The sequence below is a fragment of the Corvus brachyrhynchos genome, unplaced genomic scaffold, assembly GCF_000691975.1.
Source record: "Corvus brachyrhynchos isolate BGI_N302 unplaced genomic scaffold, ASM69197v1 scaffold17, whole genome shotgun sequence".
NCBI classification, from domain to species: domain Eukaryota; kingdom Metazoa; phylum Chordata; class Aves; order Passeriformes; family Corvidae; genus Corvus; species Corvus brachyrhynchos.
The window spans coordinates 13782502-13796923 of record NW_008240046.1 but is presented as its reverse complement, the minus strand read 5'-3'; the positions used below and the strand labels follow the sequence as shown (position 1 = coordinate 13796923).

At 35.5% G+C, this 14422-nt stretch overlaps 1 protein-coding gene across 1 annotated transcript in view; it reads left to right on the top strand.

Moving 5' to 3' along the window:
* The window catches only part of TENM3 (teneurin transmembrane protein 3), a 1268339-nt gene that overhangs the window by 798753 nt on the left and 455164 nt on the right, over positions 1-14422 (top strand). The window contains exon 8 of the mRNA XM_017744521.1: positions 2402-2443. The gene's annotated coding sequence lies outside the window, so the exon portion shown is untranslated. The remainder of the gene's footprint in view (positions 1-2401; positions 2444-14422) is intronic.

Sequence of the window (14422 nt, the reverse complement as noted above, 5' to 3'; positions counted from 1 at the left end):
CTCTGATTACACAGATAAGAATGCTCAGACACTTGGTTGGGAAATTAGGTCCAAGTCTGTTTGTTTTGTAGTTGTATTTATACCAAACACAGAGTTTCTCACGTGGTGTGAATCAATGATGTGGTAACTGTTCACCATGCATTAGAACATTTTTTGTATTGATCCTTTAGATTTTCAGTATCTTGTCCCTATAGTGCTACAATTACATTTTTAGTGTTTATCTTCTTTCATATGTATATTGTCTGTACAGTCAAGCTATGTATTAATTTTTATATATGTGTGCACATATATTTTTTAAAAATTCATTTACAATCCCGAATTTAAACTTAGGGAGACATGTGTTGTGCCTCAGTGACATGCAGGAGAGTTTTCACTGACTTTTCTTATCCAGTTTTGTATTTACAGATACCGTAGGAAATGTTTTTCATGGTTCAGCTAGAACTTGGATGCACACATCCAATATCCACCCACTTTTCAGGCTGTAGACTGAATCAGTCTTACGATCTAATGTGGTGTTTATCCTGGTTTCCCCAGAAGTTAAAAACAGGATGCTTATCCTCCTAATCTCTGCCTGTCAGAAGTTTGGAGACAATATTTAGAATTGGTTTCGTGCCTGTTCTGGATTAACCTGGGTAGGCAGCCAAGTTCCATGCAGCCACTCTCTCAGGTAAGACAGGAAGGAGAATCAGAAGGGTAAAAGTGAGATGACTCATGAGATAAAGACAGTTTAAAAAGTAAAGCAGGAACTGTGAGCACAAGCAAAGCCAAGTAAGGGATTCATTCATTACTTCTCATCAGTGGATAGATGTTTAGCAGTTATTTCAAGAAATCTGGGCTTCATCATGCATCACAGTTATCTGGAAAGAAAATATCATAACTCTGATCATCCTTTCCTCCTTCTCCTTCCCCAGCTTTTTTTGCTGAGCACAATCTCATATGGTATGGAATATCCCTTTAATCAGCTGTCATCTTCCAAATCCTTGTGCGTTGCCAGCTCACTCGCTACTAGCTACTATGAAGAAAATTATTTCTAGAAAACTCTTCCAGACAAAAAAAATACACTACCATTATTTGGATCATATTGATACCCCTCCTTCTAATTCCTGGGTCAGTCAGTTGAATACATACTTTTAAAAATAAAAGAATCACAGAAAATGCTGAGCTTTTACATTTGACTTTTATTTGCTTGAAATAAAAAAAAATATTGGTGAAATGCTCCCTTATACCACATTTTTTAAATGCTGAAAGCACAATGAAAACATTTTGTCATGGGGAAAATGTATTTACACAAATACAGGAAGTGTGCATTTTTTTTCACTTTCCATCCATCATCATAAGTTATTATTATCACTTTCAAGATCACAGCTTCATTAAAGGCTCAGAGAAAAATTGTGTAGTCTGTTTGGATTCTTGTTTGGAGTTCTAGAAACAAAAAATTGTGGCTGTTCATTTCAAGATATACTGTACCTTTTTCCTTCCATTTTTGGCAGATGTTACAATGTGAACTTTATTGGAATGTGAGAAAGATAAGAACAAAACAAGATTTTCAAATACTTTTGTTAGTGGCAAGAGCTTTATTCCATGTATCCATTTAATTTACTACAGCTCCATCTTTATGTGAAATACTCCCAGCTTCCTGATAATTAAAATCAAAAATCATTTTATGGTTTACTCCAGAACACTGTAAGCTTGCAATACTTAGAAAAATACTGTCTGAAAATAGCTCTTTGTATATATTCTAAGTGCCATTATGTTTGTTTTTCTTTAAAAAATAATCATTATCTTTTCCATGTGTTTTATGTTTGTTACTGTTAAATACACTGGCTTTGCAAAGCTATAGCAGTGAGATTTATAACATATTTGTTGGTTCATACATCAATAAAATTGCAATTGAAAATTCATGTCAGCTGTGCTGAAGCTAGGTAGACCTTTCTCCTAAATTCTCAGAATACATGATCTGTTTTCCACAGTGGCAGAAAGGAAAGAACATTTTCATGTGTGACCTGGAGGAATCATACGTGAAAATAAATGAGGTACAATGAACATGGATCTCCAAAATGCCATTTTTACATTTAGTATTCAACATGCAATCAACACTTCCATATGGTTCAGAGAAATAAAATTGCATTTTACAGTGTAGTAACATGTGAGTCCAGCAGTAGCTGTAATAAATATTTTATTACAGATAATCTGCATCTCATTTAGACTTTAGGAAAGATACACAGTGTATGACCATATCATATATCACAATTCAAAGAGGAAAATAATAATGAAGAAAAAAATATCATCTTTCATATCCTGTCTTGATTTTTGAAGCTACTGAGGTATTCTATAATGATAATTAAACAATTACAAAATAAAAATGTTTGACCAAAGTTTTCATAATCTGTTCTGATTGCAGATTCCTGGCTCTTTAGCGATCCACTCACATGGAAAGCTGAAGGTAAGATGAAACATCCTACAGCCTCAAGCTCTGGTGGGATCTGTGTATTGCACTGGTGTTTTTAAAACGACACACCATTGTCTAACTGACAGAACATGGCAAACTACAAAATTACAATAGGCCAGTCTGTGCTCGGTATATACAGTTTTCTAGTGACTTGTCCATTATTGATAGTTTATGCTGCTGTATCTAATTTACTGTTGCTGCAATAAGTGTACACAAAACTGTAAGTAGGGATAAATTTACAGGGCACAAACTTTAAGAGATATAAATGGCTTGTTCAAGAAGGAATATCCAGGATGATAAATTCTCTGCCCCGTTACCAGACTGATCAAGGATAGAGCATAACTGAATAAATAATAATATTCTCAAAATGATCTATCAAATCTCTTGTGAGCATTCTCAAGTTTTCACAAGAAAATATTGTTGCCTATGTATACCATATTGTGATGCTTTTTAATGGTGCCCCTCTTTGGATTAATAATTTGAAAATGTAATTTGTAGCCATTATCTCAACTAAGCTGAAAGCACATAAGGTCCCAGAAAGCTGAAATTATGTCCACCCAAAAATTTTTGAATTTGGCAGCAATCTGGCTGTGAGAAAATTTTAATCTGTCTGATCAGTACTTACCTAGCAACTGCACTGTATTGAACAAGTACATGGAGTTTGGGTTTTCTTCCTTTGGTTTTTAGCTCAGTGATTTTTCTCAATGGTAACCAGAGTCAAGTAATTGATAGCTTGTGAGCCTCACAAAAAGGGTTCATTTACAACCATATTCTGCATCTTGTGACACCAAATGGAGTGTGTGTTCTTCTATATGACTACAAAAGATTTTAGAACAGCGATCAGAAACGTGTTCTGCTCATTAATGTTTTTACAGTAGCTGCCTTAAAAGAGCTACAGTTTCCTAGAGCAAGTCATTCAGAATTCAACTACGCTCTTCAAGTTTAATAGGTTGAGCTCTTTGAGTTCCCCTACCTCCTCCTGATTGATGGTTTGTTTCTTCTTTTAATACAAAATTCAGTAAAATTTCCCACAGTGAAAAGGGTCTTTTAATTATAAAACACCAGCATGTGGGAATGATTCAATTTACACATCAGAAAAGTTCAGTTACTTGACCGTAATTTATTTTTTGTGCTGATCATTTACAGACCACAGATTCTTCTTCCTCTGGCCCCCTCCCCTTCTCACTTTTTCTTGTTCTATGTAAAAGAATAAAAATCTCAATACCCTGTAAAAGGCTTTAGATATTGTATCACTTAGTCATCAGAATTATCAGCCTTTTTTATGCCAGCTTTTTCTCATTTCCTAGTTATGTTGTCATACTTAATTTAAATGTGTTCCCTAATTGCTGAGTAATACAGGTTTTTCTTGTATCTGACAAAAGGACAGCATAAGTAAGGATGGGTATGGTATCTCACTCATTAAACTGTGAGCATAAGAGATATTAACAAAACATGATATTTGCATTTCTAATGTTGCATATTATGCAACTGACCGGCTCTCTTGTTTTTGTCTTTTTTTTTTTTTAAGTATTAATCAATTAATATTGAAATAAAGGTCTGGAAGGGATGGAAAGTTTTCATGTTTCCATGTAATTCCTCTATGTAGCACTAGTCATCCTTTTTTTTTTATTGTCAGAATATAGCTTAGGACTTACATTGGTCGGTAAAACAGCTTTTACTGACAAAGCTTTGTAGGTTCTAAATGTGATTTTCCTAGCAAAATCAGAGAAGTTAATCTTGCTTTATGCTTGTTATGGACATAAGAGAAATAAGCAGTAAAAATGTCCAGAATACCATTTATACAAATAATTTAAAATATATTTACAGATATGTTCTTAAATTTGTTTTAATCAAATGGGGTTTATGACCAAGTACTATTAGATTAGATTGTGCTCATTTCAGAATGAAAAAGTACATGTAGAGAACTGCAGGTATACACCATTTATTCTAGGTTATATATATAATTCTGGTTCAGCTGAATACTTAATTGGTTGGCTATTTATTGCCACAGAGGTATGATCACAATATCTACGCTACTGAAGTATGTTGCTTTAATTCTTTGCTTTTTTTAGCATTTAATTTAGTCTATTTTCCACTTTGGAAGGGATGTATGAATGCTAATTTAGTAAAATATGTGAAACTTGGGAGCAGCGGTCATTTCTTCTAATTCTTTTCAGATGTTTGAAGGGGCTTCTCCTTTACCCTGGAATAAGTACTTAAACTAAAATAGCCAACATGAATTTGTGTTTTGTAATGTTCCTATGAGAGAGAAACTAAAAGGCTATTTTTGTAATATCCGTACCTGCTGCTGTTTGGAATTGCTTTTATGTAGAAACACAAATGTATCCCTGGATAGGACCTGAAAGCCAAAACCAGCATGTTTTTGTAAAACAGACCAATGTAAGATGTTCTTTTCCATTGGCCATTTGGCCATTACAGGCTAAAGGAAACCAGTAATTCAGAATCCAGTTTGATTTTACAAATTTAAATTTCCACTACTGCAGCTTTCTCTAATTCACCTGTACCTTACTGTATCCTGCTCAGTAAAGGGAACAATTTGGAGCACATGAGGACAGCAATAATCAAAAAATCAATGAATACAGTAACAGGTCTTTCCAGTTCTTACTCATGTTCATACAGGCATACATCTTAATACTAAGTACACTCAGTTTTTATTTCCAAAAGATAGTTTTTAAAGTTTTATGATCCCTGAGTAAGTAACAAGCCATCATATCTTCCATCTGACTGGCATACCCTGCTAAGTGAATGCTCACATACAAGATCTCACCAATACTCATGCATAAGATGGACTGTACTTCTCTTACACAAAGCATCAGATATATACAGTTATGCTGTGGTTTAGTTCTTTTTGTTTGTTGGTTTTTTTTGTTTTTTTTTTTTGAATACAGTTGGACTCCTTCTGGATCAGTACACCTGAAGCCACAAATAGGTAGTGGCTTCCAATGATTTTTGAGGCCGGTACACTATTGAAACATCATGTGTCCTGAAAGATGTGACCAACCCCTCAGTACTCCTGCTGCTCGTGCAGCAGCTGTCCTGTTCTTCTGCATGAGCACTTCTGTCCTGCACCTAGTTCTTCTTGGGGTTCTTTTGGTATTCCCTATAATGACTTCCAGGTCTGTTTCATTGGCCAAGTAAGCCCTGTAGCATTATTCCTAGTAAGTCTGTGTTTCTGCAGTTGTCAGCAGTTCCCAACAGTGTAAGTCCTCAGTAGAAACCTCAGCTATAGAGATAAAAAAAAAGTTCTGCAATTTTTCAGTATGTTTAAATCCCTGTTCTTTCAGACCGTTATCTTATGAGTATTTCCTATGGTACATAGTAAGCTAAAATCAATAACTCTGTACAAAACATTAGTTTCAATGAAAGTCTTTGCTCACAGTTTTTATCATTACTTTTTTTGTGATCATTTATTTTCAACATCTCTTCGGCTTAAATACCAGCATTTTGTATTAATTGTATTCAGGACAGTCAAATAGTGTTGTATGCTGTGTTATGTTTTAGTAGAGGTTTCTGTATTTAATAGGTGCTCTGATGATAAAGTTTTATGGCAGAAGTTACTATTGTCACAACCTTTTTTTCTTTTTATTTTCCTTTCATGACAATGTACATGGGTGTTGAGTGTCTGTAGATTGCAATGTTCTTACCCCAATACAAAGAGCTTTTGGCTTCCAGTGTGTTGTATAAATTTTTGGACATCCATGGAATTTTTCCCTTTAGTAGGTAGGGATTACAGTGACTTAGTCTCTCCTAGCGTAACTTGACTCTGTCTGTGCACTGAGTATTGCAGCATCTCAGATCCTTGCATTTTTGATAGAATCAGAGGTGAATTCCCAGCGGATAGTAGGCCCATCTCCCTGGTACTTCATGTACTTTAGTCTTTTGTTTTGTGGTTTGCTTTGCTTTCTTTAAACAGTTAACCATCACTATGATTACTGTTTAAATGCAGGTATGATTCCTGCACATTGCTATCAAGTTTTTGTCAGGCTACCTATATTTATGAGCTGTAGAGAGGCATGCCAGTGGAAATAATTCTTTCAAGTTTTCCTCAAAAAAATAAACAGATGTCATACTCAGTCTTTTGAACTGTCATCTTCTCACAGCAATCAGTCAGTCACCGTGTCACTGGACAGATGTTTTGTATATTTTTAGACATTTCTATCATCTTTGCACAAAACTGAACTGTTTGGCGTATTAGTTGTAAATCTGAGAAATTATTTGCCAAAAAAAAAATCTTAGCCATGAGTAGAGAGTGGTTGAAGAAGAGTTTGAAATCTTGTCTGCAATCAAAGCTGAGGTCCCCCTCTGAAGTCCTGAGATGAAAATCAAGTTCAGCCTGGGAGTCTCACAGGCCTGAATTCCTGGACATAATTGCCTTTCTGAAGAGACTACTTCTCATTCTTTACATTCAAAATCCAAGATGGGATTAGTGATTGTGCTAGTTTCTGTCTTTATGAAAGGATTTCCTTGAAAGTAGAAAAACTTCTACGTGCTCAAAATCACCTATCTCCCTTCTGAGCAGTAGGAGGAAGGATCATAATTTAGCCCAGTGCTTTGTGTAAATAGTTCTGGAAATATGGGTTGGAGCTAGGATTCTCCTTTTCTGGTCAGATTCCACCATGTCAAGGGAAATTTTCCTAGAGTTCTTAGTTATGGGGGATTTGAGTACCTCCAGTGCACAGCACCTGTTGAAAACCTCTCCTTGAGGTGTATTCATTTATTAATTCAGTCTCTCAAGTCAAAGAAGATATTAAAGCTATTAAATTTTAGTCTGTTATCATCACAGTCAACATCATATTTTTAATCAGAAGTGGCCAGAGATGTTTGATCAGTAATTAGCTTAATTTTGTCAGGTTATTAAGCAATTCCTGAGCATCTAACTTAACCTATTTAATAGCAGAATAAAGTAAAGAGATGCCTCCTTTGTAAAGCTCAGGTGGAAAGCAACTGCTGAAACACATTCCTGTTTTGCCACAAAATCAAGATCCTGAACCTCTTAGAATTCCAGCACAAAGTGGATGTTAGCCCTTACTCTTGAGCCTCAGCACAACCTGCTGGCATAGCCAAAAGCAAGAGACAGTAGCTGCAGAGATAGTGCTTTTCCATCAAGGCAGGGATTCCCTAATGCATGCAGGTCATCAAGTGACTCACTATGAGTATTCTGGCAACTATATCCATTGCAGATGTGGTGCTTAGGGACATGGTTTAGTGGTGCATGGTTTGGCAGTGCTGGGTTAACAGCTGGACTTGATGATCTTAAAGGTTTTTTCAGCCTAAATGTTACTGTGATTCTCTTTTTTTTTTTTTTTTTCCTCCTCTTAAAACTTGTCTTTGTCCTTAGGAACTATTTCTGTCTTTATTGGTAGGAATCTCCTTTGGTGCATTAGCAGAGATAACAGGTGAAGTCATGGGTTCCCTTTCAGAGTACAGAGCAATGGGGAAAAGCGCTGTGCCTAGGGAAGTGCTCCATCGGCACAATCCAGGATTTTCAGTACTGTCTTTTAGGACCCTTTACCGTTTGGCAAAACTTGCTTTTAGTTCTATGGCTTGTTGACATTAACAGAGATGTTATTTAGTCCAGGATCAGAGAGTAAATATCCCAGGTGATAAAATCTAGAAAATACTGTAATTGCTTGTCTGTAAAAAATGTATGCTAACTTGACAGTAGAATAGTGATGTTTTACTTTCTATGTGGAAAACTACATGGGTTTTTTTCAGGAAAAGTGTTTACAATGGAATAGAAGTTGGGGTTTGTCACATATTATGAATGCAGTTGAACTAATTAGGGTGTGGGCGTTTTGAGTAGTGTACTAGATAAGAAAGAGCAATTATTTTCAAGCCGATGAACTATTGTTTCAAAAAGCATTTTGTTATTTTCCTTCAAGAGACTAAAATCTCTTTCTTGTGGTTTGTTATGGCTCTTTGAACAACTTTTTAAGGCTAATTTGTGATATATTTTGTTCAGTGATTTTTTTGTATTTAGTCTACTGAAACTATCTAACCTGAATAGCCCAAGGAAGCTAAGTCAGGAAGCATAGAAATCAAGAAAACCTGAAGTTTATACTTCAAGCTGAACCAGAAGCTAGTAGAACTCAATTTTTGTTGAAAGAACAAAGTGAGTATTTTTGTTGAATTAAAAAAGGACTTTATTTTTTTCCCCAGTATTCTGCTTTTGTGTAAAATAAGAAATAACATTTGAATTTTTGATGGTTTGATGTAGTTTAACAATCTCTAGAGGAAGGGGTAGAGTTTCCTGAAAGGGAAATTTGACCTCCAGATCAGCTCTAAAAAGGTTTGAGACATAGTCTTCATTTAACAGCAATAGGAAAGGATATTTTCATGCATGCTACACTTGAGTTGATGGCAAACTGGTCTCAGGTTCAGTGGTCATCCATATCTTTTTCTTCAACATCTGACAGATCCTGAGAAGAGGATTTGCGCTGGCTCTGTGTGCTTGAGGCTGCTGCACAAATTATGTTGTTCACAAAATTCATTTTAACATTATAGTAAGACAAACAGAAAGGTGAATGGAAGCTTTCTGGATGTCAATAAGGTGGTCATTGATCTGATTTTTCTTTTAATAGAAAAAAAATAAGCAGAGATCATTTGAACTTGGTTATACAGAGACTCTCCAAGAATTTTTCAGCTGTATATAAATCAAGTACCAAAATCCACATGTACAAAACTCCATGTTATAATTTTAATACGCTTGATAATAGCTGTGTCAGTCACTACGGAACAGTGTAAAGTATATGCTAATTTATTAATTTGTTATGAACCAGCCACACGGGTAATGCTTTTTACATAAAAGTAGGGATCTTCAACATGGTTCCACTGAGTTTTGGGAAGGTCTCAAAAAATGGCAGCTCCAGCACATGTGAAGCTCAATGTGACTGCACAGCCCAATTACAATTAGGTTTTTTTAAGTGGGACTTCAATACATACTGTTTCACACCCCAGTTTTCAGCAATGACGTTAACTATGCTGTTTTTGAAAGAAAAAAAATAAATAAAAGTGAAGGATTGTATTCCCCTGGTCTGCTCACTATGCAGTTGATGAAGGTAGTTATGAATTTAGTGACTGAGACTGAACCTACTGTAAGAGGCAATACAAGCTACCTTCCACAAATATCTAAAAATGTGGTAACCGTGCCTGAGTACGCAAACTCCAAGTGTGATTTTGGAGACTTTGCAAGTATTTCTGTTACTGAATACATATCTGTTGTGGAAAAAATCATCTAATCTCAGCTGTAAATGCTGAGAATTACATGTCACTTATCAAGCAATAAATGCTCTTTTGTCTATCTACATTTTGTTATATGTTTTTCACAATTCCTAACAGTATGCTATGTCATTAAAATATCAAAATCCAGTAAGTCAGTTGGCAATAAATGGAAAAATAGAAATCCATAGCAAAGATTAGCAATATCTAAAAGTGGTTTATGGGTCCTAGTGGGATTCTTCCTTTTTTAACAACAAAGTGCAGAGTGAAAGAATATGCACAGCTTACTTTGTCTTCCTTTTTCTTTTGATCTGAAAGAACAATCAGATAAGGCTGATTTCTGAAGACAGTTCAGAATGAACAGATCTCAGTTGCCCCCAGTGATAACCATCATTGTCAACAGGAGGCATTCCAGGTACTGACACTAGAGCCTTAAATGTTCAGATACTGAACATTTTATCTTTTATTTTAAAAACTACTGCTGGGAACTCTCTTTATAGAATGCAATGGATGATGAGTATTTAGAAGAAGAATGAACCCTGAAGGAGAATAAAGCTCAAGCCTCAGAGACTGTCACTGAACACCAGAAGGACAGAATAATTTAAGGTTACGGTGGGGAATTTCATGCACACAGAAAACCTGAAGCTGCGAAAAATTGAATGATAGAACTCTGGAGTTACAGTCTCCAAAACTAAAATTAAAATTATTTAAAGACCCTGGACCTAATGGGCTTTTGTCCAGATTATTGAACATTCTGTCAGCGTTCAGCAACACTAAGTGCTTTTTCATAGGGAAGGCTCAGAACTGGAATATGTTGAGATCATGATGATCAAAGTTGAGGTATCTGGATTAAACTGGTATGCAGAAATGCTAATGGCTGCCTTCTGTTAGCCATGTCATTTAACAAGTGCTATCAGTCCCTCTACACGCAATCTTCAGCTCTCAATCTTTCAAGAAAATGCTGGTTTTTGACAGGGTGTGACAACTTGGTTTTACATGACTCAGGTATATTGTATAAAGCTCACTGAGCAGGGCACAATGCCAGGCAGTTGCTATGAAAACTGATTGTTTACAGATGTAAAAATTACAATATTTTTCTAGTTTAAGAGTAATAACACTTCACCTGCTGCTCAGGGCTGCTTTGTTTTAAATAAGTAGTTAACTATCTTTGTGATTATCTAAGTTAGTATTGATAGCTTAACACACCTCAAAAATATAAAAAAATATACTATTATCATTAATCAAGGATAACTTTGAATGGGCGGATACTAATGAATTAATGATCAGTTTTTACTTTTTATTTTTATTTTTTATTTTTATTTTTCTTATTTTATTTTATTTTTATTTATTAATACTTATTATTCCTCATCTGGTCATCTTTTAAATAATTTTGTTTGTTTGCTAAACCTGGATACTGAATTTAAACACATTGATTCCTGTCTACCCACTGCTGCCGTTGTTGCTTTCATGGGTTTTGGATGAAGGCCTTTGTCTGGTTTTCCTCTCATTAACTGGGGCAGAGTTAAAATTTTGGAGAGTTTCCAAATAGAAGCTCCATTAACATATATCTCCCCCTGACAGAGAAGAGAAATATGGAGTTGTGATAGGTTGAGTCAAACCATACTGTTATTTGTGAGCATGTGGGCAACATTTCTTTTGTTTAAATCTAAAGTCTTAAAATTATATCATTTTTACTAGTATCTGGCCAGACTTGAGTAGAAGGTAGTGAATCTTGAAGTCCAGTAGGATTTTTCAGAGTGTTGATACACCAAGTTCAGGTGCTGATGAGTTGATGAACAGGTTTGTGATTATGAATGTCTGTGAGTAATAAAGACAATAAATCAAAACATATATTTGAAAGTCACAGACATTGAGATGTAGAACTAAAGGTCTCTTCTTCCTCCCTCCAATACCTTTATTTGTTCCTTGATCCTTACGCCAGTTTCTACTCATGTGAGAAGTGCATGGTTTTTAGGACACATTGAGTGTGTCTCCTTGGGCTGGCTCTACCTATAGCCACTCTACCTATAGGCCACACTGCCCAGTTCCCTAAGCACACAGGGATGCCTGTTTTTCCCCAGGTTTCCTTTGTTGGTAAGTTACTGCCAGTTCTGACCTGCAAGGAAAATGCAATTTCATAACTTTCACAAAAATCCCTCAAAACTGATGGAAGTCTTTCTGCAGGCAGATCAGAGCAAGTAAAGTTAGGAAGCACCGGGTTACTTTTGGGAATTCCATGTGTGTCTCTCTGGCATTCACATTTTCTATCAGCCAGCAGTGATATCTGTTAGCTACTGTTCCAGGAACACAGTTTTAAACAAACAGTTATATGTCATGGGGACATAATTGTTCAGCACATTGCACAAAAAAGATTGCAATGATGGCCAATGTGGAATATGATTTCTTATTTATGTATCTTGAAACAATTTTTTCAAATGCAAATGTAATGTACCAGGTGCAAAAGTAAAATGAATAATCGCTTTGCCTCATTGTGTTTTACAAAACATTTTCTAAATAGATGTGAATGAAAGCAATTGAAAACACTGTATAGAAAACATGTTGGGAATACCTGTAAACTTTAAGAGGGCTTATAGGTTATACAGAATTCAATTTGTGATGGTGAAACACATTTTAAACAGAAGCACTTAAACTGTAAATCTGAAGAGACTGTTCTCTTTAAATAAGAACAATCCAAATTTAAGCCAGCTGGGACCTTCAGAAATTTGACAAGATTTGTGTGTATTGAGCAGATAAGCTTGACCATTATGCTGGTGTTCTCTACTGCTAGCAAACATGCACCATTAGGAGACTGGAGATTGAAACTGTAGTGTGGGCTTATATAAAACTAGAGAGCATCTTACATTTAAAAATACAAAATAAAAAACTCGCTGCAAAAACACCTCCGTATTTTTCCCCCAAAAGGCCAAAGCTCTCTTTATGTAGTGAGTTTTTATCAATGGCACCTATCTGAAAGCCCACCTTGCTGGTCTTTTTTCATAACTGCAATGCCTATATATTGCTTTAATTTTTATGTAAAGTTATACAGTGTTGACATATTCTGTAGCCCTTCTATGACAGGGCAGAATGAAAACCTTTCTTTCCATGCCTACCAAAGAAATCACTGGGGTTAAATGACAGGGCTCTGCCAGTGATTTGCCTGTCACAGAGAACTGTAAATTGTAGCCTGTCTCCAGGATAGTGTTTAGACACATTCTGAGATTAGTGGTTTTGCATAGACACTTTGGACTTCAAATGATTTTGAGATATGCTCCATCAAGAAGAATCTTCCAGTCTGAACTCAACTGAAAGTGCTTTGCATTTCAGCTATGTTTATATGTAACTTTGTTGGTACAGAACAGACAGAATCTGATGTAAAAATGAAATGGTGTCTCTTATGTTCCAGACTACATAAAAATTTTCACCTCTAGTTTAACTCTTTGTGACAGATTTCTTTATTTATGGTAGTTCTTAACACTTTCACATAACAGACATCACTGAGACATCTTATTTACCTGACTAAGCAAATCATATCTTTTCTCTTAAAGGAGCACAGCTAGGAAGGAAGGTCTGTATCCTAAATTTAGGGAAGAGGAAACTAAGATGTATTAATCTCCTGGGAAATCTATTTAAGAATGTGATAATTCATTCACTTTTCAAAATCAGAATTAGAAATTGATATGTGTTCTGTAGCAAATGAGATACTATAATTCAGGAACTCTAACTTTAGACAAAGGTAATAATAAATTTTCTCTTTAATTTAATGGGGAAATGAGAAAATGTTTGTCAGAAAGATGCAATGAAAGCAGACATTCCTTTTTCATGTATTCTGTAGTCTCCTGATTAAAAAAAAAAAGGAAAAAAAACACCCTTTATTATTATTATTAATTGGTTTTCTTCTCTTGTAATAGGTACTGAAGGTTGTATGTTTCCAGTAGAATAGTATACAGTCACATGCCAGAGCAGTGGTGGAGCCATGGCAGAACCAGCATAATGGGCTAAATATTTCTATCTTTCTCATAAGTAACCTGAAGTTTCTCTATGCTGCTCTCCCTCTGGGCTAAGAAAGACAACCCCTTATAGCTTAAGCAGGCTTTTTTTAAAGATATACTGCATCATTGACCAAATATACACCACCAAACTCTGACAGCATGTGGACCTCTTGTGTTACCTGCAGTAGGAAATTTCCTGTTGGGTGACACCTTGTGTCTGCCCTGTTCACCTTAGTATTGGTGCAGTTAAATAAGATCAGGTTTCTGAGTCCATATCATGTGATTAGAAGAGAATTAGAAGGTCTTTTCAGGAAAAAAGGAAAAAACTCTTCTTTGCAAAATGATATGCACATTTGTTCAAGCATTTTTAGAAGCGTCTTCATGAGTTTTCAATGTCAGTGTTTAGGTTTTTACATACAATATCTGTAATTCTTATTTATAATATTTGTGACTAAAACATTGATTAAGATATACAGAGGACTGAGGTGAAAACAGATGGATTTGAATAGCAGGTTGGAAGTTTATTAACTTAATATACCAAATATTACATAGGGCCTGTGCAGGAAGTTACAGGACTCCTTCCATTACATCTCACAGCAAATGCATATTGTCTTCTGGCCAACCTGCCAGCGATTTGGATGCTCTGTCTTTCTCCCCTGTGTCAGGTAAATAACATAGAAGCTTGTCACTACAGGTAGCAAAGACCTCACATTGCTGAAGGACCAGTATCCACTCAGAGAATGCA